The following is a 26,983-nucleotide window of genomic DNA, read 5'->3' as shown; positions in this document are numbered from 1 at the left end:
TATTTTACAATACAGTCAAAACTGCTTTCCACAAACATGACTCTTTGCTCCATTATTAAATATAGTAGGCAATGCTACATTCTATTTTTTCACTTTATTATGGAAGGTAAGCAATTGGCTTACTTTTCACACCCCATCCATGGGTTGTTAATAGTTTCATGCTTTAAGCATTTCATTGAAATTTTATTATATATGTAAAAATAACAGTGATATTTGCTAAATATGAGTCCCAATACAATGCAGTTAGGAAAGTCGTAAGAGACCTCAGAAATTTGGAGATGCTTGAAATCAGGAAAAATGCATCATATTAACATATTTAATTGGCAGAAGGAACTATAAACAAGTTTATTTTGAGGCTAAAATATACAAATACTCTTGTTTAATTGTCTCAGGGTTAGCATGAGATTTAACATAGCAATAGAAAACATGTGCAAGGATATCTTACATTTAAATTCTGGCAATCTCACTGAACATACAGATAGAAGTTGAAAGACCTTATTGAAGCACCTGTCTTCCACATTTCTCTTTACTCTCAACTACCTTATATGGCTGTAAGGAACAGCTGTCCTAAAAACATCATGATCATTTCACAGACTCTACTTAAAAACTTTGTACGTTTGTTCATTTTCAGATAAACATTTATATCAACTAATATTTTTGAACTTATTTTTAATCTAATCTAAAGTTTATGTTTCAAAAAAGCATGCAGGCTGCATTAATGCATGAACATTCCTTCCATTCTGCTCCATTTGGCTCAAAGTCTTCTACAAATCTAAATTTATTTTCTTTCTATCCTGACCATTTTCGTTTTTATAATTTTTAGAACTTGAGAAAACTCTCTTCCTATAAAGTTTTCTATAGTTTCTCCCTGTGAACATCTTTGAAAAATGGTTGTTTCAATCATTAAGTTTATAATTTAAATAGTATGTTTTATGTTGTCATTTTAATTCAAGAAATATAGACTATCTTGCAATGTGGTAAGTATGGTAGCACCTTTGTACTCTAAGCATGATGAGAGGAACCAGAATCATCGTTAAAGTGCAAAACCTTAGAACTCTGTCCAGAATTATTGAGAGTATTTACATGTAGCTGAGTGCAATGGCACACACCTGTAATCCCTGCTGCTCAGAAGGCTGAGGCAGGAGGATCCTAAGTTCAAGACCAGCCTCAAAAAGTTAGTGAGACTGTCTCAAAAAAAAAAGAGGCAGGGGAGAAATAGATGGTAGGGATGTAGCTCAGTGTTATGTTATCTACTTAACATACTGGGTTCAATCCCCAGTATGTTAAGTAGATAAATAAGTAAGTTATGTTTACATATACAGAAACATTTCATGATAGTCTCCAAAATCTGTGTAATTTTCATGTTTTTATGTATCAGTTAAAGTAAATTTAATGAAAATAAAACAGAATAAAATCATGGAAACCAGATTGTAGTTGGAGAGAGCTTGCTTTGTAGGATGCACACATCAGCTCATCATAATACTTGGCCTCACATAGTTCAACAACTTGTAGCACAATATTAATAATCAAACAGGTAAAAAGGATCATGAGACAAGTGTGAAGTAAGCTTCAGTGTGAGAGGGGTGCTGGGGAAGAAGATCACAACCAAGTATGATTATAACTATTAATGTCATCAAATTCCATTAATAATAATGAACATTTATTTGCTAATTCTAATAAATATACTTGTTCCAGAGCTAGTCATTTAACATGCCTGATCATCTCCACAATGACCAGGGTGGTAGTTACTATTATCCTTATTTAACATATGAGTAACTTTAAAAAGAAAAATCTAAATACGATGGTCCAGCTCAGAGTATAAATGTCTATTTTCTCCATTATTACAACTTTTTCCAAATTCCCTTGCCTAAGTGTATCATTTTCGTTATTACATATATGTTATCTTTCCTATTCAGGATGCAGTGTTTCTTCCAAACTTGTTTGCAGTCTTTTAAATCTTCGAGATGACTTTATACTCATTCGATTCTCCTACAGAATTGATTGGAGGTAGTAAATAAATTTTTCAATGATATACAAAAATTAACAATTCCCCACAGGAGAGTTTTTAAAGTTTTATTTAGTCATATAGGGCACATAGTGGTTTGTTTTAGCTATAAATGTCTAAATGTAAAGCAAAAGGGTTAAAGTCTATACATGTGAGTGTATGAACCGGTTGTGTGTGCATATGTGTGTGAATGTATGTGTAAATGTGTAAGGAAAATTATTAATTTAAAGCATGAGAGAATATGATAATGACATTAGCTCAAAGGTATCATGATTCTGCTATAGTCCCTAAATACACTGGTGATTTGGGGTATGTTTTATGTATTTTTATTTGCTTATTTACTTACCCAGAGAAATTATGTGAATTTATACTTAAAACTTTAACATAATAAATTAATTTAATTACATAATAATCCTTTTTTAGACAAGGCCTCAGGCCATATTTTTTTATTTATTTTTTAATTTTTTAGTTGTTGATGGACCTTTATTTTATTTATTTGTATGTGGTACTGAGAATCGAACCCAGTGCCTCATGCATGCTAGGCAAGCACACTACCACTGAGCCACAACTTGAGCCCTTACATAATAATCCTACAGTAAATAATCCTGGGGTAAAAACTTCAATTCACCACTTTCTTAGGAAACCTGGATTATCTATTTTGAAGAAGTATCAGGCTCCCTCTTTAAAAAGACTTCTAAGAAAGTAAATATATTAGTTTTCATGCATCTCTGAACTTTGAAGTAGATATCTTAATAATTAAATCATACTCATAGAAAAATTTAACATATGTTTAGCTCTTTTAAAATGAATTCAGGCACATCAGTTATTGTTTAAAATTCAATCTAACTTGTTAATAACAATTTTCTTAAGTAGACTGAGTTTATTTTGGAATAAGTGTTGTTTTGCTTTTTTTCTTGCATTTGTGCACAACTTATACAATAAATTGTAAGACTTTCCATCATAACTTGGTCATGTCTGAATAAATTAATGAAAAAGAAACAGTCTTTGAGAACCAAGGCCATTTTCATTCTCTAAAAAAAAAAAAAAAAAGCATCCTTTCATTTCTTTTCTTTTTTTTCTTTGGTATAGTTGAATGACATTTTTCAAAGAAGTATCAAGGGTAGCTGGATTCTTTCAATGGATGAATAAAAGAGGAAGGAACCCCATTCATAGTACTCCTAGACTCTCTGTATTCATCAATCAATGGCAGTTGTAAATAGAGACACTGAAATTTGTTCCTTTAATCTGAAAAGGTGTGGTGAGCGTCGGAGGAAAAGACCACCAAGAGACCATCTCATGCAACAGCAAAGGGTTTATTGGGCGTCCAGCATGCTGTGGCTCAGAGCTCACTTAAGAAGAGCAGAGAACAAAGAGTCCCAAGAGCCACTTGAGCAGAGTTCATATACATTCTTTAGAGAAGGCAGGGGCTTTACGTACGTCATAGCCTCCTTTAGCAAATCATCATATACTGCGGGAAAATCAAATAACAACTCTAAAACATGATTAGCACATTCATTGGCAGGAACAGGTCGGGTGGGGGTGATTGGTCAGCACTAAGATAGGCATACATTTAAACTGATTGGTTGAAGCCCTGAGAAGTGTATGTGCTGAGCTGCACAGCCTCTGGGAAGGGGTGATTTAGTAACTACGTGGTCAAGGGAAGATTTCGACACACATCTAACAGGCGGTTCCAGGAATTGTCTTAACTGCCACAGAAATTTCAGGCTCTGAGTGCAGCTTGAAAACTTTACAAAACCTGGTCCTTTACATTTTAACTTCAATTTCTTTTATCCTCTCAAATCTAATGTTTTCTTCTTGCACTTGCAATGTTTTCTATTTTCTTCTTTTTAATGCAATCTCAGAAGGTGTTTCTGTTACCAATTTTCTAAAGTTTAAAATTATTTGAGCTTGGAAACAGCAAAATTTACTATTCAATAATATTCTATTTGAAAACTTCTGTTTAAAATGAGATATCAAAGTTGAAAAAAACTTTAATAAAAAGCCCATTTCACTGTCAATATTGTTTAATTTTGCAAACGTTTATCACAGACTTCAAAATGTGTCAACCCAAATTTGGGTGCCCCTGGGATAAATAGTATAGGCAGGTGCATCATCTCCAGAGTGTTCTGCAAAACTTGGCCATCCCACCGCATAGCCTTTCTTTTGTGCTTCTATTAATTAAAAACCACAGCTAAAGAGAAGATAGTCCATGAGTGATAAGACATCTTCTGAGTACATGAAAAATAACTTTTCTGTTTGTCTGAGTGTGGGTTTGCTCAGGACCTGCACTCTTTTGCATGTTAGGATCTTTATTTGCCTAATGTCATCCAATATTTTTGGATCAAACAGTATAACGTACTGTATCAATTCCTCTTCTTCTTATTGGTGGAGAAAATTAGCCTAACTCTGAAAATCACAAGTTTTTCTAAATTCATGGACAATACATTAATTAAAAATTGCTTATAAATTTATACTATTTTGTAATAGGAAATTTCAAGAGAAAAAATGCTTGGTAAGAAGCCTTTGCTCTTCTATGTTAAAAGCACAAATGTTTTTTATCATGTTTCATTTTATTGGATTTAGTTTTGTTCTTTCACTTACTCAAACTATATTAACTGAAATCTTACTGGGGGCTGGTAACTTGATCAGTGAAAGATAAATGTGGTCCCTGCCCTCACTGTTTATTTTGGACTCCAAATTACATTCTGGGACTGGATATAAAGGATTATAAATGAAAATGACTGAGTCTGTCCATCCTTCTTTCTTTTAATTTGCAGTTAGAATTTTGTCCAGTTTTTATGAGAGAAGGAATGGCAGCATTTAAATGAAAAACTTAAAGTTTTAAACATTCCTGGAGAACATTTATTTTTTTAAAAAAATTCTGTGCTTATAAAATTACTCAAGAATGTCACCATTGAGGGAACAAAAGAAATTATGCTATTGGAAAAAAATTATTATTACAGAAATTAAAAGGGTAGTCATAATTGCCTGAATATGAACTTTGTGACTTAAGCAACCACTTTAGTATCTTATTTCCAAAACAAATCCTTTTCAGTGTTTTGTCCCACAACAAATACAAATGTTGCTTTTATATTTGTTTCACACATTTATAATTAGATGTTCAGTTTACAAAAGATAACAAACTAAGAATAGTCATGACAAAAGGAAAATAAAATGAAGACCTCCTGACTGCTCAGCTAATGCTCTTTAAGGAAACATATCATGTGACTATATTCTGGTTGCTTGGCTTCTGTTGCCATTGTTACAAATTCTATTTTATTCCTGTAAATTCTATCTCCTAAATTTGCATGCACAGAGCACCATTTATTACACCAATGACATGTTTCCTGGTATTCTTGATCTGGCTTGAATAGTTAATTGCTTTATTTCAACTCTTCACATAATATATATGAAGTTACAAATCGTCAAAAACATATATAATCTAAAGCTTATTAAAGATGTTTTGCCTCAAAGAACATCCATATATCCTTAGTCAACAGACCAGGAATTGCTAAAGTTAAAAGTTTAGTTATGTTTTTAATTTCTAGCACATTGACTATTTAATTCTTCATCCAATCAATATTTAAGGCAACATCTACATGAGATATAGATTCATGAAAAGTTCCAAACATTCCCTGGAAGACCAATCAAATAAATAATGACTTATAACTTCTGGAATTCTTCTGGCAAATCTTCCTAAAATCTCTAATGTTGAGTTCATAGAATATCAAAAATAAATACTTTGTTTATGTGCTCTTTTAACTAATGTTTCCATCCTAAATATAGTACAATGTTGCCAAATACAAATTTAGCTGCATTAAATAAAACTGTATTGGAGAGAGTTGTGTTTGTTCAGTGTAAATTAAATCACTAATGTGGCAAACAGTAAAAATGCACCAGGTAAAAACAATAAATGCCTGCATTTTTCCCTCAAATAATTTTATGTCTTTTCTTTGTGAAACAATACAAGTCTTAAAAAGTAAACTCAATGTTAATTAGATTAATTCTTGAAAAAGTTTAATAAACAAGACATTAACAATGAGGGAGAACAGCTACACTGCATTTCAGAGACTCAATAAGAAACTAACCTTTTTGAAGAGATATTAATTCAAGAAGAAATAGAAGAAAATTAGATTAATGGTCCTTGGAATGGAGAATTTCAAAGGTGTCTCCATCATCTGCAGGGATTTTAGTTTTTTTTTGTGAACAGTCTTTACTATATATCATTCGAACAAAAAACATTTTATATATAGTTGTGGAATTATGTTTTGTAAGAAAAACCACGTGACATATTTGATTCACGTTCTGATTCTAGTTTCAAGTTAAGAAAGTGGATAAATTGGCTTAAAGCATCTTATTTACAAAAATCTGGAATATTTATTCATTATAATTTTACTCTAAGGCATCATGCTCTGATACAAAGTTTGACTTAGAACTATTTCTGACATCATCTAGAAGAGTGCAACTTCATTTTCCTGCTTTGTGTATAACATGCTCCCAGGGTCATTGTCTAAGAAACTCTGGAATATAGGTTATCTATGTGGAACACTCAAAATTTGATGCATCTTGCCTTCTGAACATGACCTTTTGTGTTATCAGTGAATCTAGCATACAATTATTGTGATCGCTTGATAATGTGATCACTTGGTTGATTTAATCTGTTTTTTAAATGAGTGTGATCTCTGTGGTCAGTTGTATTGCAAATGTAGCTGTTGTGTTTAGATGTTGGGAAATAAAGCAAACAGTTGAAACTAAGAACAGCAAGTGTGATGAAAATGATAAGGAATAGAAATCTGCAGGATGCTCTGTGTGAGCCATCTTGATCAAGCAAGATATATTTGAACCTAACATACATATATAGGCACATAAGCATACTATGCACATACACTTTAAGGCAAGTTGCACAAAATGTTTACCTTTATTTATCCCACTAAATGCAAAGCATAGACTCTATTCTTCTATTATTCCACTCAACTGCACTCTACTCCACTCCATTCCATTGGTTCATATTAGTTAAAAATATAATGGGCTTGGCACTGTGGCACAGACCTATAATCCCAGCAGCTCCAGAGGCTGAGACAGGAGAATCTTGAGTTTAAACACAACCTCAGCAACAGCGAGGTGCTAAGCAACTCAGTGAGACCCTGTCTCTAAAGAAAATACAAAAATGGGCTGAGGATGTGGCTCATGAACTTAGGGTAATGATGTCTAAATCATTCCACAGTCTTTCCTACCCCCATATGCGCTCCCGTTCCCTCCTTCCCTTTTGCCCTATTTAAAGTTCCTCCATTCCTCCCATGCTACCCACCCATCACCATTATGAGTCAGTATCCTATATCAAAGAAAATACTTCGCCTTTGGTTTTTAGGGATTGGCTTACTTCACTTAACATTATATTCTCCAACTCCATTCATTTACCAGCAAATGCCATGATTTTATTCCTTTTTATTGCTGAGTAATATTCCAATGTGCATATATACCAAAATTTCCCTACCCATTCATCTACTGAAGGGCATCTGGGTTGGTTCCACAATTTAGCTATTGTTAATTATGCTTAGATAGTTTGAAGAGCTTGCTAAAGCTATGGAATGATGAGGGGATGATGAGGGGATTCCATTAGATTCTTTAATAGATTCATGACATCCCTTTGAAGTAATGAAAGCTACACGGTATAAAGCTATTTACAGTTAGAACTCTATATAATACCTACTTATTATATTATCAACTTTATTTGTATTATCTCATTTAATCTTTACAACAGTGTTTTTAGATTGGTCAAATTATACCCCAGCATTATAGTTAAGGGAATTAATGTTCAATGGGAGAAAATAATTTTTTTATTCACCAACATCATAAAAATAAATAAAATATTAATACAGAAAGTTTGACTCCAAAACTATTTTTAAGCTTGCAAAATCCAGTAAGATAATTTATTTCTTTTCTTTGTTCCAACAAAAAGATTTCTTTATGACCTTCTCTGTGCCATGCTCCATGAACATAAAAGTAACTGACTGCTCTGATAGCATTTGTTGTAAAGGATAAACAGAAATCAAGGTTGAAGTTCATTCCTAAACTAACAGAAGAGGCAGAAAAACATAATCAGTTACACATTGACTATGAAAATAAGGTAATTCCTTTCTTCAGAATTTTTCTTAATGAAGAAATCTGTAAGTTTATCAACAGAAGAAAAAAAACCATGTTGGATTTGATGTCTTCCAACTTTGTACTCTAGGAATCTGCCACATTTTTCCTACTGTGAAATTTTTGGTTTGGAGTGGTACACTATCATCTGGTCACCTGGTAGGTCTCTGGCCTCACATACATTCTCTTGAAAGTCAACATTTTAACTCTAGAGTTACTGTTTGTAGTAAGGAGATTAATGATTGCTCTTGGTTGCAGCCTATATGGAAATCCTCACAGTCAGCAGCAGTGTTCTGGTTATGGGAAGAGGACTCAGGTGATGCAGGGCTGTGATTCATTGCTACTAAACAATTTCAGTAAAGTTCAAGGTCTTTAGGTCTAAGTGTAACTCATGAAACTTACCCCTTACCTGTCAGCTTCTCTGAAAATATTAATAAAAATTTAGAATGACAGCAAATACAGAACTCTGCACAGAATCACCTGAGGCTGAATTACTTATTATAATAGGCAACAGAACTCAACCTACAAGGTAAAATCTTACTTTCCTTCTGTAATTTCACACAAATTTTGATAGAAACACCTTTGAAGCAGAATGGTGCCTAACACATTTATTATTATTATTATTATTATTATTATTATTATTATTTGAATACAATGAATGTAGGTAAAGAAACTAAGAGTAACTGATTCAAGTTAGTGTTATCTGCTAAAATGTTTGATATGATATGAAAGTACTTAGATTTTAAGATAATGTCAAACTAATTATAAAAGCAAAGTTAATATGGGAAGTTACAACTGATTTCAACTATTCTAAATGTTATTCTTGAGTTTTCTTTACAGTCAGTTAAAAGCCATATGGGAAATTATATCTACTTGATTTCTAGTCCTTTCATAACCTTTGTCTAATTTTGAGCCCAAATTTATATACCATACTTTGCTTTTTGGAAATTTAGTTACTGCTGAAAATTAATTAATCTTTAGAGAACAAGACTTGTCACCATTCAAAAATTTCCAATAAACTCTGAAAGCAATTCCAAAAGAAGAGCCTTGCAACATGACTACAAAGTATCAGGTGCCTGAGGCAGATTCCAGGAGCCGCCCTATTCCCCCCACCCAACAGGGTCCATATACAACTCAATCAATCTAGCACCACAGCAATTATATACAGCTTAACTCAAATCATCATCTCAATGGTTCACTGGTGTCACCTTTCAATCATTCCCTCTGGCACTATGCCAGGCATCATTCTGACTGTGGCTATGGCTCTCAACATGTTCCAAAAAATTTGTGCTGTTTTAAGTCACTACCTTTGTGCTAATTTGTTACATGGGGATTGAAAAGTGACAGTTACTGGCATTCTTCTTTAAACATGGGGAAAATTGAATCCAATGGGGGAATTCCTCTATGTTAGGTCCCCAGGCCTGGGAAAATCCTATCTGGATTATCTCTGCCCTCTGGGAGCTTCACTGTGTCTTCTTGCTTCTGCATGGAAGGGAACTTTTGTAAGTAGCCATGTGGCTTGCCCAGTCCCCTCCTGCCAGAGATCTTGATAGTTCTGAGCATCTCCCCCTGTCCTGTGGTCTGTACCTGTCAGTTCCCACAGGCAGCTCTCCTGCTGATGAGACAACCCAGTTCCTTGTGGGCCCCTTGGATGCCTCATGAGACAGAACATGTGCTCACATCTTGCTGAGGTCGTTCCTTTTCCATTTTCAGCTTCTTCTGGGGTGGCTGAAGGATAATTCCAAGAAGCTCCCTGGTGGCTCTCTAAAAGGACTGAGAAGACCCACTGGCATAACTTGAACCCCTGGTGTTGAATGCTGGGACCTTTCCATCTTCCTGAGATTGCAGCAAAGGGCTGTACTGCTGTACCCCTTCAGCTCTTTGTGCTAACCTCCAGAGCAGCAATCTATTATTTTTAGCCTTTTGCCATCTGTAGAGGATGAGGATTTCCCATATCGACAGCTCTTTCCTAAGTTTCTCCCTCTCTCTCCCCACCCCCAAATTTTACTATAAACATAAAGAAGAACAAGCTTTCACTTCAAAACTTTGCTTAGACATCTCCTCAACCCAACTTGTAAACTCACCATTGACAGGTCCTACCTCCTAAAGGGAGGGAACCATTTTCCTAAGCTTCTGGCCACTGTGGAACAAGGGTCTCCCTTCCTGCAGTTTCAATAACATGAGGTTTTTTTCTTCTGAGAACTCCCTTGCAGTCCTTTTGGGGTCCATAATTATAGCAGTTTTTCAAAGCAATCTAGGCATTTACAATTATTATCATTCTTCTCAAAATTCCAGCAGCTTAGTTTACCAGCAGATTCCAAAACACTTTGCACATATTTGAGGTTTTGTTATGGTAGCATGGCTGGTACCAGAATTTATATCAGTGTTCTGTTGCTTCCATACCTATGATCACAAACTTAGAAACTTAAAAAAGGACCCACTCGCTACCTCCCAGTTTCTGTGCACCAGACATCTAGCAGGACTCAATCGAGTTCCCAGCTTAAGGAGTCAAAGCAGGACCAACTGAGGTCCTGCTGGCCTGTTTCCCTCAGGAACATCAGGTCCTCTTCCAGGCCCATTCTTGTGACTGGGGGAATACAGCTCCTTGAAGTTGCAGACTAAGGTTCCCGTGTCCTCCTGGGTATTTGGGCAGCAGTCACTCTTGGCTCCTTGCAGTCATTCTCCAATCCCTACTTATGGTCCTCTCCATCTTCAAAGGCCAGCAACAGTGTTGCAAAATACAATTGAACAAAGATTCTCCCAGACAGTCACCCCCAAGGTGGGGTTTAGTTCTATAATCTTGCTTGAACTGGGACTTTCCTTCATTTACTTTAGTGTGTGATAAGTGAGCTCCTGATATAACCCCCTACAATGGACTTTACCATGACTTTCCCTGCTCCCATCTGAGCATATTTTGATTATGATATTTCTCTCTACAGGTTCCTGTGTGGCATCCAATGGCAGCACCTTGGTTCTCCTGAAGTTCAGGAACTGTGCCAGGGTTTCTTTTATGTAACTTGTGTACATATCCAAAAGTCCTGCTTTTTTCTTATCCATCACAAATTATAGACTGAAGTGCTAGACACTTGTGTAATTGGTATTTCTAAATTCTTCTGGAAGCAAATAATGAATGCACATAAAAAATAAAAGTAATAAAATATTCTTCATTGATTTCACTTTAAAGTTAGCCCAATTAAACTAACAGGGATTATAAAATCAATTCACTACAAAAATTCTATCAAATAAGAAATGAATCTTGAGAAGATTTAACTGATGCCAATTATTAAGTTATAGTAATTATTAAATTATTTTTGCAAAATGCTCATATGCTTTAACATATTTTTAAAGCACATTAATTAAGCAAAAATATATCTGCTTTCTTCTTTGAGGGAAGCTCCTTCTACCCATGATTGCAGAAGATTATAAACTATTTGCTTTTAGCCTCCTCAGATTAAAAGAATGTAATCAGAGACAGAATGACAAATTAATTAAAATAAAAAAGCTTTTTATAAAACTTGAAAAGTACTATCATCTTGTTATGTATTCATTCATATGAGTAATGTTCCATTTGAGGTCAAACAAAATATTTTCCAAAAGTTATAAGTTTCTGTTGAACTACTATATTTCAAGTTTCTCAGCCTTAACTTCTGTAAAAATCATGTTATATTGAATAAAAATGCAATTTTTAATAAATACAGAATCTAACACTGAAAAAGGTACAGATGGACATATGTTTTTATCTTGTGGTTTTCCTGTTTATTCATGTTAAACAGTACATAGAATTAAATCCATAAAAATGGAAGCTGTTTGAATCAGACCATCCTGATTCTAAGGTAACACAGAAGATCAGCTTTCTTTAAAATGGACAGAGAACTTGTATATGTGTGCTTTTTGTTTTTCTCTGGTGGGGAATTAATATGAAATATCAAGTTTTCAAAGGTTTCCATTTGTGGTCTTTAAAAAACATAGCTGTAATTTTGTGAACCTTATGCCAATGATTTGCCCCCACCTCTGATGCTGAGCTGTCCTGGTCAAATGCCTTGACTTTTATAAGATGTGACAGGAAGCTATGTGGGGCAATTTCAGAATATAGACCTCACCAGCTTTCACAGCTTTTCACAACCTCCTCCCCCATTGCCCCCAGCCCTTGAGGAACTCTGGACCCCCAGGAAGAGAAGAAGACCCAGTACCAAATTTTAGGGTCTCTCAGCTACTAGACTACACATGCAGTGACCTCCCCCCACTCCAGGGCAGCTGCATGAGGGGGCCCAATAGGCATCAGAGCAACCAGTTGAACACAGCATGGTGGAGAAGTATAGGTAAGGGTTGTTTTCAGCCACTAAGCTTCAGGTTAAGGGATTCAATGCAGCCACAGAGTCCAAAAATCTAATCCTCCACCAAAAGCTGGTACAAAAAATGAGTCCTCTTTCAAAAACTCCACTTTACCACAGACTTCTTTACAAACTGCTATATACAAAGAGATTCTGTACCAACATTTTAATGATCTTTTTCTATTCAATGAGTCAAAAGGAGGTAATATTGCATTCATCATTTTCAGAAAAATGCATTAGAGAATAATATTAATAGAAAAGAGTATTTTTATACTTTGAAAATTTGTAATTAATTTCTCCTATTCAAAATTTATACTTAGTGTATTTTTATCTTTAAATAAATTAAAATTTACAGTATCGTTTTATCAGTGTAAGAGCTCTCAGGCTTCAAACCATCTTCAATTTCTCAGGGACAGGCAGCCAATTCTGCAGGTAATATTTCCTCCATTGTATTGTTATCTGATTTCTCCTTTTTCTTGAGAATTTTTTTTCTCCTTGGCTTAGAGGAGTGAGAAAATCTATTGGGGTAAAATTCACCTAGACCAATGTGAGAAATGGAGCCCATGAGTGGAAATCTAGGCTCTTGCTTTTTTTTTTTTTTTTAATTAATTGAAGGATCTATTCGGTGCATCTTTCTTTTCTTTTCTTTTTTATTTTTTTTAATATTTATTTATTTATTTTTAGTTATTGGTGGACACAACATCTTTGTTTGTATGTGGTGCTGAGGATTGAACCCGGGCCCGCACGCCTGCCAGGTGAGTGTGCTACCGCTTGAGCCACATCTCCAGCCCTTGGCTCTGGCTTGAGACACAAAAGCCTCCTGCCTCAGCGGAGCCAAACCAGAGCGGGGCTGCTGCAGGGGCCCCGAAGCTCTTCTGCTGCCGACTCTGTAGGCTTGATTCTTCTTTATTCCAGAAGGTTCCATCTTCCATGGAATGCCTTGGCCTTCCTTAGTCAAGTATACAGAATCTTCAGGTTGGAGCTTTAAAAGCTCTCATGATGAAGGGTTCCCCCTCTGAGAAATGTGTCATGATATGTTCACCAGGTCTGAACTCAAGCAATTATAAATCCGTATCCCCTACTCTAGACGATGATCACCCACAGTGATGATGAAAGAAATAATTACTATTTAATTTAATAGTTAGTATTAAATAAAATAAGGTCCACACAAGAAAAATCAAATTTATGTTACTGGTTCCTAGAGCATTGTCTTATCTTCCACCACTGCAGCTGTGATGCTGGTCTGTAAGTCTGTTACAGTCATTTTTATTTTCTTATTTGTAATATCTGAATAAGGACTGACTTGTTTTACTGATTCCTTAAAGTATATTTACATAAATAGCAGTAGTTCTGGATTTCACTTATTTAATCCCTTCAAATATTAGTAGGGGGAAATTGAAATATGCAATAAATACTACTTCCCCTAGAGAGATTGTTATGGCTCTTGCTATCCCCAGTCTGATAAGGGCATATATTCCTAAATGTTCCCCAATTTAAGTAGGAGGTGGTGCTTCCAATTCAGCTGTCACTTCCAACAACTGTCAGTATTCATTTGAGACAAATGGTTTCCATTTTCAATCAGCGAGCTATCCTAATTGTCATGTGACACTAAAATATTTAGCTTAAATTTACACACACACATTTTCATTACAATACATTTTTTAAAAAAATTCTTCAGTCATCAAATCACCATCTATTTTTCTACAAAATTTTGCTTTTATTGTTAAGATGTCTTTATTGATTTATTGTTAATTTCTCCTTTTTCTTGAGAATTGTTTTTTCTCCTTGGCTTAGAGGAGTGAGAAAATTTATTGGGGTAAAATTAACCTAGACCAATGTGAGAAATGAAGCCCACATGTGGAAATCTAGGCTCTAGCTTGAGAAACAAAATCATTGTGACAGAAATAGTTTCATTTTAGCACAAAAATTTTATCCTTAAAGTTTAGATTTTTTTTCACTTTATTTTATTTGTGTACATATATATATATATATATATATATATATATATATATATATGCATATATATGTGTGTGTGTATATATATATATACACACACACACACATACATACATACACATTTATATATATTTTAATGAGGTGCAGAGGATCACATGTGCTAGGCAAGTGCTCTACCACTGAGCTGCATCCCCAACCCCTAAAGTTTAGAATTTTTCAATGAGCAAAACAGAATTACTTAACGAATCTCAAATTAAAGGCAAACATTCTTGTCATAGGCCAAAAAGAAGTAATATTCATTTACCTCTTTGAGATCATTGATTTTCTCAGGTAGAATATTCCCCCAGTATCTGAAAGTCCAAAAGGAACCTTGCTACCTGTCCTACCGCCTGTCTCACTAGCAGAGCCCTGCCTGGCTGTCTGGCACTCCTTCCCCAGGATGCACTTCAGGATGGACAATTTGGGGAATCATATGCATGCACCACAATCCGGTTCCTCGGCCTCCCACTGTCCTTCCCTGGGCAGTCCCCAGCCTGGCTTCCTCTGGCTCTCCGCTTCCCTATTTCTGTTCCACCATGCTGAGCTACATAGAATGGCAGAAGAGAGACATCAGGGTGGTTTTTGATGGCTTTGTACACCATATAAACTAGGCCTCTCTAACTTCTTGTTGCCCAAGAGAAACACGCCCTCATGATCAAACCATTGTTTGGGGGCTTTGTTACCCATACTCAACATAACCTCTAACTATGTTCCCAACCTGAGACCTTCTAGTCCTTGAGAAGTGCATCACAATCCATTTGAATAATGTCACCTGAAGTTGTGCAGTACTCAGCCTGTGCAGTTATCTGTGGTGACTCTACACTGTCCTCAAACCATGAAGCTCCTAACATTCAAATATGACTTCACCTTAAAGTAAATTCAAAGACATACTCCCTCCTGAAGGATGTACAACATAGCTCCTTTTTTATTACTATTATTTCATGTGTTCTCTTAGACAAAATGATTGCTTCTTTCTTTCTTTCTTTCTTTCTTTCTTTCTTTCTTTCTTTCATGGTACTGGGGATCTCACTGAGTTTCTTAGAGCCTCACTAAGTTGTTGAGGCTGGCTTTGAACTTACAATCCTCCTGCCTCAAGCCTCCTGAGCCACTGGGATTACAGGAGTGTGCCCTGTCCCTGGCTTCCTTCTTTATTTTAGATTGTAGGTCTCTAAGGATAAACTTGATTCCCTCCCTTTCCATTTACTCTAGGCTTTTAATGTACCTAGTTTGGTTGGAAATAAATGTTTTATTATTTTTTGAGATTGCAACAATAAATGCAGTGGGACTCTTGTGTGACCATTTCGTGAGGCTGGGCATGGAAGTTTACAGTTGTAGTGTCATGGGAACATTAAAAAATTTCAGATGTGGAACATTTTGGATTTCAGATTTCTGGATTCAGGATGCTCAGCCTATGTATGGACCGTGAAGATGTTTATTGTTTCCATCTGACAGTGTTTAAATTACTTACTACTATTTCCACAAGCCCTGCCCCAGAACCTCAAAACACCACTGGCCTTGTCAGCCCCTATATTTCTGGGGTTCCCGGGGCTCAGCTGGACAATTTTTTCTCTGATCTCTCTTGGGGTTCTTCATAAAGTTGCTGCTCATGGTGGTGGAGGCTGGAATCATCCCAGGACCCACTGCCCCCTGGGATGTGGGATGGCTGGGCCTCTCCCTGTCCCTGGGATGACCATTTGGGGCCACTCTGCACTGCTTTTGAAAGGGGGCGGGGTAGACCTTTGGTTGATGGTAAAGCGTTGTAATCAGCTACTTGATAATCATAGCTAGCAAGTCTTCATCTTGCTTAGCTGGTAATTCTGCAAAATGAATCATATTTGGGGGTTCTTTTAATTTTTGAAGGAGAGGCTTTTTTCTTTCACATTTTATAAGTAAAGACTATTTTAAGACATGCTTTCAAGAATAGCACTGAATAAAGCTGGCACCTATTTTTTTAAAATGTGAAATTTAAATAAGGTTTGTTTTAAAAGAGTATTTAAGAGAGCAAAACAGCTGGCTATCCCTATCAATACACTTATCATGCCAATCAAATCTTTTGCATGGTCTAGGTCTCCCTCAAGACCAATCAACATAACTAACATAATGCTGTTGGGTGCAGAGCAGGCTGAACTGTGTTGTCTGCAGCGCAGGCTGAACAGATGTTGGCTGCAAGATAGCCCAGTCACTCAAACCCCCCTCTATCTGGTCCTTTATCACCTGTTTGTGTCAAGTCCCGCTCAAGGCTGAGCACTCAACCCCCCTTGGGCCAACAAGGCAGCTTGCAGACCCAGAGGCCCCATTAGATTTGGGCTATAAAAACTCCCTCCTGCCAGGCACCTCTCTCTCTTGCTCTCTCTCTCTTTCTTGCACGTGCTGTCTCTCTCTCTCGCTCTTGCTCTCTCCCTGTTCATCTCTTCCCTTCTTTCTCTCTCTTTCCTTCTTTCCTTTCTCTTTGTTGCACTGCTGCAATAAAGATCTTTTGGTTGCTCCGAGTGTTGTGGTCAATTTTCTTTCAAATGCACGTGTTTGTGTAGATAAGGCCTTATTAATATTAGCATTAAAATCATTTGGAATGAGTTTGATAGACCTTCATTGTCTTAGTTCCAGCGTCTGCCATGTTTAATAGTGTGTGAGAGGACAGAATTTAAATTTGTGGGGAAATATGAAAGATGGCCGGTGATAAATTTTTTCCAGAACCTTTCAAGATTCAAAGTGACTAGAATACTGTACAGGGTGCTATCTGAAAAAGAAGTAAATATGACTTAAATATGACTTGATATGAGAGGTGGTACATATGCACCTCCAAGCAGTCCTGGGCCTGGTCATAATCAGAGAAGCTTGGAAGGCCTCTGACGCTGCTGTGACTCTGTGTGTCAGCCTTGCGCCTAGAATGCTGTGGCCTGCTGCTGCCACTTTCCACACACAAGAGCCCCACCGAGCTGCTTCTTCTCAGACCCACTGGTACATGTGGAAAATCTCATTAGGTTTGTCTGGAACATGTGAAATAGAGATGGTTTTGCCTACAGCGGAGGAGGAAGCAAGTAGGCTGAATGCTTTTGTACACTGTGGCCCAGTTGGAAAGCCTGCTGGGAAAGCTCCTTAAAGCACTCTGTTGTGAATAAACCTATGGACCTACTAGTTAAACTGGAGGACTGACACAAAGCCTCTACATTTTCATGCATTTCATTCAAAATTATTGGCACTCTAAAATCAGATTATTCACCTTCAGCAGCTTTAAAGTCTTATAATGACCAAAAAGAAAATCAATGTACTCTATGAAAAGAGCATAAACTTTATTAAAAAAAACTAATTTTGAAATGTATAATTGTGGTTTGGGATACTTGAACTTGTGGGGAGAATCTTTTGATGGAGCTTCTAATTGGATAAAACTATATTTGGGGCTGGGGATGTGGCTTAGTGGTAGGATGAGTGCTAGTACACAGGAGGCCACAACTTCCATCCCTAGTACCACAACAACAACAACAAACTATATTTTGTACACAAATGTGCTAAAATTGAGATGTCAATCTGTGCAGTCTACAAATTTGCTTAAGATCATCAAAGCAACAAACTTAAAATATATGTTGAGCTTCCTCTTATAAAAATATATGTTGACGTGTGTAGCTCTAAGTGGATTTTAAAAAGACAATTTCTAGGGAAAGATTTAAGCTGAACATTTGAAGAAACCAAAATTGAGAATACATTAAGCAGAGTTTGCTTGAACGTAGTAGATACCGTCCTACAAACAGAGAAAATTTTTTTATTTAAGATTCTATAGAGAAGCAGTAATTGAAGGTGTCAGTAACTTCACATTTATGCAGTTGTGAAGATAATTTTAGGAAATCTTATAAAGAAAAATAAGGAAAGCCATATGAAAAAAAAGGCATTTTTCAGAAAATGCCAGTACCTACTTTTGGAGAAAATGATGGCTAAGAAACTGATTAAACAATGTGAATAGTAGCAGGACTAAGAACTCTGCTCATGCTATTTTTAGCATGCAGGTAATTAACAAAAAGAAGTATTATAAAATTGTTATTATCAAAACTTTTCTATTGAGGAAAGCAAAAAGCAATAAAAAATGAAATAAACTTTATTTGTATATGAAATAAATTTTATTTTTTTTTTTTAAAAAAATATTTATTTTTTAGGTGTAGATGAACACAACACAATGCCTTTATTTTTATGTGGTGCTGAGGATGGAACCCAGTGCTTCACACATTCGAGGTGAGTGCTCTACTATTGAGCCACAACCCCAGCCCTGAAATAAAATTTATTTAAAGTAAAAAAAATAAAATTCTAGATGGGCTGAAGATTATTAACTGCTTAGATGTAGCTGATGTTACTATAAATTGTATTCCATGCAGGGTGATAGTTATCATTAGAGAGGCCCACCAAACCAAGTTTCTGGAATTTTCCTGTTAGGTAGAAACTATTTTAATTATCACACTAGCAAGTGGCTTAATGGAAATGAAATGTGATATACATATTTCTCATTTAAAATTTTCAGTAAACATAAAATGACAACTGTGAAATTAGAGTCAATCAGTGTTGCATGGTAAACTAAGTCATGATCAAAACTGCTCCATTTACCTATGAGATGCCAAAATGAATCCTGCTATCAGGTATAACTAATTAGAACAAATAATATATTTTTAAAAACTGCTTAAGCAAGCAAAACTACATTGAAATTTCACTTTACTCCAGTTAGAACATCAGCCATTAAGAATAAAAACAATAATAAATGGTGGACAAGATGTGGAGAAAAAGGAACACTTTTATACTGTTGATGGGCTTGTAAATTAGTACAACCAGTATGGAAAATTAGTATGGAGGTTCCTCAAAAGACTTGGCATGGAACCACCATATGACCCAGCTAAACCACTGCATAGTATTTATCCTTAAGAATTAGTCATACTACAGCTACAGATAAATACCCATTTTATAACTGCTAAATTCACAATTGCCAAACTATGGAACCAGCCACGGCGTCCATCAGTGAATGAATGGATAAAGAAAATGTGGTATGTATACACAAAGAAGTTTTATTAAGCCAGGAAGAAAAATGAAATTGTGGTATGTATAAGACAATGAATAGAACTTAAGAACTTAGGTTAAGTGAAATAAGCCAAACTCAGAAGGTCAAAGGTGGTATGTTTTCTCAGATATGTGAAAGCTAGAGAGGAAAAAGAAAAATAAAGGTGTGTTGGGGGGAATCTCATGTAAATCTATAAATCGAGATAAGATATCAGTTGAGGAGAGGGATCAGGGGGAGGGAGCAAGCGATAAAAAAGACAAAAACTGGTTAATGCTACTGGCCAAATTGTTACATTGTGTTCATGTATGAATATGTTACAACAAATCCACCATTATGTACAACTAAAATGTGCCAGTAAAACTATTAAAACAAATAAGCTGTTTAAATCATAATTCATAGTTTCATAAAATCAAATTTCATCTAATTATGGAAAAACTGAACTTTACTGTCATTTTGGTTGTGTTCTGGAAAAAGAACAACCAAATTAAGGGTACATAAGTCAAAGCTAAACATTAAGCCTCATGCCATGAATAAGCAATATGGGAGAGTAAGCACAAGCAGGTCTATTTGGTTGAGTTTCTACTTACGTATGCTTGTTGTACTTTGAAATTCCTAAAACCAGGGAGATTGGCTTGGTATTTTGGGAAACATACCAGAAAAGAGGAGAACTTTGCATTTTAGCCAAAACAACCAAAATAATAAATGCACTAGGTTTCCCACTCCGTCGGTTGACACACACCTATTTTCCCAGGAGAAACCCGGGATCTAGACCTCGGGAGGGCGCAGGGCGAGCCAACAGCGGGCGCGTCCTGCACACAGCGAGGTGGCCGGTGGCGCTACAGCGGAGCGTCCTGAATGGGCGGGCGGCGGCGGCCCAGCAACGTCCCCCACTCTGCCCATCCCTCCTGGAGTTCTGGTCTGGGAAAGCATCCCCGCAATTCAGTGGACAGAACGGCGACCAGGCCCGCGTGGGGCTGCCAGCCCAGTGGCCTCGGAGGTGCCCAGCGAGGAAGGGAGGCGGCCCACAGGACAAAGGCAGGCTCACGGCTGAGGGAGGCAGCTACTACCAAGAGCTCAGGTGGCGAGAACGCACCACCGCCCTGTCCTCCGGCCCCCGCCCCCGTAGAAAGGCGGAGACCCGACGCCCGCCTGAAAGGCGCCCCCGAAGAGCGGCAGCGGGTCCCAAGCTGCCACGCACTCCCGGAAGCAGGGAAAGGCCTTAGAGGCGGGGCCTGCGCAGCCCAAGGGACCTGCCAGGGCAAGCGAAGCTAGCAGGGCCACGGGGGCGGGGCGCTCGCCAGCGAGTGAAGAAGGGCCGACGCCGGGGGCGTGGCCTGGTCGGGTGGGTGAGGCAGGTTAGACGGCGAAGGCGGGGCCTGTGAAGCCCAACCAGGCCTGCCCGGTAGAGCGAAGCTAGGAGGGTCACGGGGGCGGGGCGCCCGCCAGCGAGTGAAGAAGGGCCAAAGCCAGGGGCATGGCCTGGTCGGGCGGGTGAGGCAGGTCGGATGGCGGAGGCGGGGCCTCGAGGGCGGGGGGGGGGGGGGGGCGGGGGGGGCGCTGGGCCGGCGAAGAAGGGCGGGGCGGGGCCTGGGGCGGAGCTTCAGCGGCGGGGCGGAGCTGGCAGGTCCAGGCTGCCCCAGACAGTCAATGCCCTGATGGCGGCGGTGGCGGCCGCTGGCCTGTAGGGGTGGGGAGCTGCATGGCCCGGGCTGCTGGGGTAGCTGGAGCTGGCCGTCGCCAGGAGCCATGAGGCGGATCTGCAGCTGGGAGCGCACCCCAGGCCGGAAGAGGAGGCGGCTGCAGCAGGATCCGGAAGCGCTGCTGGCGGCGGAATCTCCCGCAGCCAGTGCCTGAGGCGGCGGCCGCGGCTGCGGGCCCAAGGTACCAAGGGGCGAAGGTGGCAGGGCCGCGGTGCCCAGGGGCGGCGGCGGGAGCGAGGCCTTCCCTCGGTGGGCAGCGCTCGGTTGCAACGGGGCTGGCGGAGACCCGCTTCCCCTCCGCGCCATCCCTGCTCAGGCGCGCCCCGCTCCCCGGGCCTGGAGGGTTGGGGGCGCCGTGCTGGACATTGGCTGCGGCCCTCGTGGGGGCTCCGAGGACCCCGCACTCTCCCGCGGACACACCCTAGGGGCGGGGCGGGGCAGTCGGCGGCAGGCGTGCGGGGCGGGGGACCACGGTGCGGGGCGCGGCCTCTGCTGGGCGGCCAGCCTCGGCGACCCGGGTGCCGGACTCGGACCCTTTTGTCTCCAGGCCGAGCTGGACTCGGGCTGCCCTGCCGACGCCTCTGCCCCGCGCCCGTGCTCCGGAGGAGTTCGCCGCTGCCAACCGACCCCATCCTGCGTGTCGCCCTTGGAATCACACTGTAGTGTGTTTGATTTATCATTTGTGGAAATGATAAATTTCTGTAGTGTGTTTGATTTATCATTTGTGGAAATTTATCATTTGTGGCCTTCCCTTTTCTGTTAACCAGTTCCCATCCAGCCGCAACCCTGGGGTTCTTCTCCTAGATTTTGCAAACTACCAACAAAGAAGTGTGGCGAGTTCAGTAGACAGCCTCTGACTGCTGTGCCCGGCGGGTTGAGAGCGCTTCCTTGGAGCGCTGTTCCACCTCAGAGCCTTTGGGCCAAAATGAAGAGTGTCACTCCATGTTTATCAGGTCTCTTTTTCTCCCTTTCTAGGGTGAAAAGGTTTCAAAAATCGATATTAAATTATTAATATCTGGCTGCTTGGGAATTACAACCATAGAAGAAAATAATGCAAAAGGGAAATGGAACGAATATCTTTGAGGGTTAAGTGTCCTAACTTCTTGAAAGTGCCAGAGATGAGGTGTATGGATTTTTGAGATTAATGGGTGAACTGTAGATAATCTTTTAATATATGGTATTTTGCACTAAGATATTTTTATTTATTTCGTTTTAGATACTTATGGAAATTGTGGATTACCTGGACATCTTAAGACCCAGGAACCCGTTTAGTAAGAATCTGCTGTCTTGAGAAATGCATTTTATGAATGCTTTGAATTAAGAAAGTGTAAACAGTGGTTTGTTATTTCTGCCACATAAGGGATAATCTGAATCTGTTCCCTTGCAGTTGCCCAGATGCCTAAATCTGGCAAGAACTAGTACTTGGAGTGGTCATCCTTCAACAAGAAACACAGAGCTACCTATGTACTATATAAATGCTATCTCTTTGATGACATTTAAGATAATGGACAACTTTTCTACATCTAATTTTCATACACACAATTAACACTGGAGTTTGGAGAAGCATTTGTTATATATTGAAAGACTGAATTTTCTCTTTTTGAGTTTTCCTGATTTATTATTTCATCTGTATGCTTCAAATCTCCACAGTCACATAAACTCCAGACATAAGGATGGAGCTATATGACCCATCAAGATATACAAAAACTATTGGCAAGCTTTGGAACCAGTTGTTTTTGCATCTGTTCAACAATGAATATATTCTCTGTTAATCAAGAATATGGAAGCAAATACAGTCATGCACATTGTATTGATAAATTGTAACTGCTGAATTTTTCTGTAACTGGTTACTTTTGTCATTCAAATGCAAGTTATTTCCAAATGAATATAAAGACTATATTGGTGTACCTAGCTCCTAGCCAGTGTTGAAGATAGAAAACCTATTATGACTAATCCTTGGGAAGAAAAGGTCTGCAAAATGCCTAGACGAGTTTACTGCAAGGGAAGCAGTTTTACTGTAGGGAGTGGGTTTTCCACAAGGTTCAGCATTGCCTCCAGGAGAAAAGTAGCTGCTACAGTAGTGCTGTCAAAACACCGTCCCTTGTGATGAATTCTGGGAATAATGCTGGTGCTGTCTCAGGAAAGGCAGCTGCCTGGGGTGTGTTGTTGGTAGGAGGGCCTGGTAGTGGCAAGACAGCCCTGTGTACTAAACTCTTATGGCCAAGTTCACCTACAAGCTTGCAGAGAGATTTACCTTGCCAGGCTTTGACCTTTCATTTCTGCAAAGCCCAGGACTCTGATACTTTGTATGTTGGAGGGTTCATTAGAGGTCTGGTCGCCCAGATATGCCGCAGTGGACTACTCCAAGGATATGAGGACAAGCTGCGAGATCCAGCCGTTCAAAGCCTCTTACAGCCTGGGGAATGTGAGAGGAACCTAGCAGAAGCATTCAAAAGGTAACAGCAAAGAATGTCATAGTGTTTAGTTTTCTGTGCAACAATTAGAGACTTTTAGCTAGGGTTTTTTTTTTTTTTTGAGGTACTTTTACTAGTGCTGTGCAGTTGGGCTTAATCAGTGGTTTTGAGTACAACTGTTTATTTTAGTATGGGAAGAAACAGAACGTTGTATTGCACAATTTATAGATTAAAAATAAGTCTTAACTGTTCTTGTTTAACAACAGAATGTTCCATTTCTAACGGTAACTGTCAGTGGTCAGGGGAGTCTTTTCTTATGATAAAGAAGAACAGTTAGCTGCCTGGAAAACAGGCCTCATTTTCAGGGAGGATGAACTGTCTATACTATGAGCTGAAGTAGGAGAACTCTCAGTGTAGAAGCCAGTAACTTTTTGTTTATAGCATATTATTTTTTACATGAAAATTTCTCCTTAAAAGGCATCATAGGCATTGAGAATCTGAAGAAAATTTGCTAATGTGTTTTTGGGATTATTCCCATATTAACTTATTGAAAAGTTGAATTATAAGTTTATGTGATATTTATAACATAGTGAAAATTTGGGATTATTTTAGTGCTTTTAGTGAGTGGTGCAGAGAACATCCACCCCCCCGCAATTTTAGTTAAGCATTTGTTCATGGTGAGTGGACTGATCTAAGCAAGTTGCTTTTTGAAGTGGCTGCAGATTCAAAATTTGCTCAAGAAAACATAATTTCTTGAAAATATAATTTTTGCCTGTCACTTCCTTGGTCATTGTGAAAGTAGCAATTGGTCATTGTGTGCTGGCTCTTGCCTCCCTTCTACTTGAATGACTCATTTTGCCACACACCTTTTTCTCCCCATATTAACTAGACTTTATCAGGTAAAAGTTTGTGCCCCAAGGATTATGGAGCACTGTGCACTGGAGGTTTGTATGAGTGTGTCTCCAGGAGGACTTGGAAGAGTTTTGAGTAGCTCTGAAAAGGGTGATGCTTGTTTTTATGGCCTCCTCAAATCTAGTGTTATGAAATTTATAAAGTTTGAAGGTATATTGATAATATTTAGTAATTATAGCAAACAGTATGTTAGACATTTTTCTAACAGTTTTATAAATATTAAACTATTTCATTTTCATAATGTTCTGTGAGGTAATTCCCATTTACATATGAGGAAACTGAGGGGTGGAACGTGAAGTAAACTGTCCAATCTAGTTAAGTGGCATTTGAAGTATATCTCTCCATATTTGTAATAACAGGTTTCTTTTAAGGACTTGATGAAAAGAGGAGTGATGTAGATGTTGGTGTGCAGTGAAGTTGGAGAGTGAGGGCTGGCACACAGTGTGGCTAATAATCAGGAATGATAGTGTAGAACTTAAACTTGGGAGGGGTTATTCAACTCACAGAGTCTTGCTTTTGAGAAGTATAGGACTCTTAGGGTCTTTTAATATGTCAGTGCTGTCAGTGGAAGTCAGGGTGCATCTTTTGGTCATCAAAATCAGGCTTAAAACTGTTACATCACTCACCAGTCTATGAGGATGTCTGAGTTAATGCTTGTGGCATGGATGGGAGATGGCAGGTGTGATGGAGCGGGTCCATTGTGCAGTCACTATCATTGAGCCAGTGAGGGAGTCTTGAAAATGATACTTTCCCTTTTAGGAGACAATGGTCTCTACCCAAAAACATCTTTTATTACTTTTTTCTCAAGATAACCATCAATAGTGAAGACCTGAGTTTTAATCTCTTTGTCATCAGTAAGTTCATAAACTATTTGGATGACACCTAAAACAATTACTTTCAAAGAATTCAAGAAGACCCTAATTAATTAAAATTATATAATTTTGTAATTTAGTGGAATGCATATATAAATTTCTAATACCTAAATGTTTAAAATCCTGATAACTATATATTTTTGATGTTCTAATACTTAAGCATACCTCTCACTATAGTATCATTGATTTTTCTGAAAGAAATTTTTCTCTTACTCAGTTGTCCCTCATATTTTCTTTTTCTTGTGTAATTTACAGTTATTATCTAATTGAAGGGAAGAAAGAAGCATTTAGAGCTGTGTGTGAAAACCACACCAGCACTGCTTTTCTGATTGACAGTAGGTGCTATTCTTGATAGTGGGTGGTAATCGCTTTGTCTTTCCATCCTATATTTTCTATGTCTACACTTGCTTGCCCTTTTACCACATTAACCAGTAAGAAATCCTTCACTGGATGCTGCCCCTCCATCCGGGATTTCTCACCCTCCAGAATGGAGAACTGAATAAACCTCTTCTGTTTATAAATTCCCCATTCTCTGGTATTCTGTTGCAGAAGCAGAAAATTGACTAAGTCAACTGACTTGTTAAATAGGTCCTTCAAGGGGATTTTAATAGGAATATATTCTATCAGGGCATGTATAGTTGTAATTTAACAGCCAGACCATGGGACAGAGGACCATTGTTTTCAAGGAGTTGTGGTATTTTGACGGAGATAGAAGTAGCTATGTGATGAGATGAAATATAAATATAAGCAAAGATACACAAAATCTTTTTTTCACTTTAAATAAAAACAAAATCCAAAACCAGCTTTTATATTGTTATTTTCTTAACATTTAAAATTTGATAATGTTGATAGTTCCACATAATCATGTGAAACAATTTATTAGTAGTAAGAAATTGATAAAGAAAAAACCCTTATTCTCAGATCCACTAAGCTGGGGAACTTTCAGAGAAGTGATTTAGTAATAGATGCTTTTTTAGCCACTTACTTTTTCTTCAGTTTTTCTTTCTATTTTTCCCTATATTTCACTCTTACTACTAGGTGAAACACATAATATCGTATGCTGACTTCTTACATACAATGATAAGACTGTGTATTCACATTAAGTGCCAACTTACAGAGATTCCATTTTCCTAAATAACAAAGAGAGGTAAGAGGAATTTCACATTAATCTAGTTCCATACTGTCATGTTCCTTCTGACTTGGCACAGCATGTCATTTCTTAGATTTAGTTGTCATGAAATTTTTTTATTATCAATTATTATTTTTTAAAATATTTTTAGTTGTAGATGGACGCAGTACTTTTATTTTATTTAGTTACCTTTTTGTGGTGCTGTGGATCAAGCCCAGTCCCTCATATGTGCTAGGTGAGTGCTCTACCACTGAGCCCCAGCCCAAATATTCTTTTAGTTGTTCATGGACCTTTATTTATTTATATGCAATGCTGGGAATTGAACCCAGGGCCTCATGCATGGTAGGCACGTGCTCTACCAGTGAGCCACAACTGTAGCCCTAACATCATTAATTCTTAACCGCAAATATTGAGAGCAAAAGCTGTGTGTTTTTAAGAACAGTTCATAAAAA

At 38.2% G+C, this 26,983-nt stretch overlaps 2 pseudogenes; one reads left to right on the top strand and one right to left on the bottom strand.

The window, feature by feature from the left end:
- The window catches only part of LOC143390196 (roundabout homolog 2-like), an 82,747-nt pseudogene extending 69,345 nt beyond the window's left edge, over positions 1-13,402 (bottom strand).
- A 9,747-nt stretch (positions 13,403-23,149) lies between these two features.
- On the top strand, positions 23,150-23,664 carry LOC143390195 (ankyrin repeat domain-containing protein 50 pseudogene; annotated as a pseudogene).
- Positions 23,665-26,983: the final 3,319 nt, after the last annotated feature.

This window comes from Callospermophilus lateralis, unplaced genomic scaffold (genome assembly GCF_048772815.1).
Source record: "Callospermophilus lateralis isolate mCalLat2 unplaced genomic scaffold, mCalLat2.hap1 Scaffold_248, whole genome shotgun sequence".
Taxonomy (NCBI): Eukaryota; Metazoa; Chordata; class Mammalia; order Rodentia; family Sciuridae; genus Callospermophilus; species Callospermophilus lateralis.
Note: the sequence above shows the minus strand (reverse complement) of the source record. Positions and strands in the feature narration are given on the sequence as shown.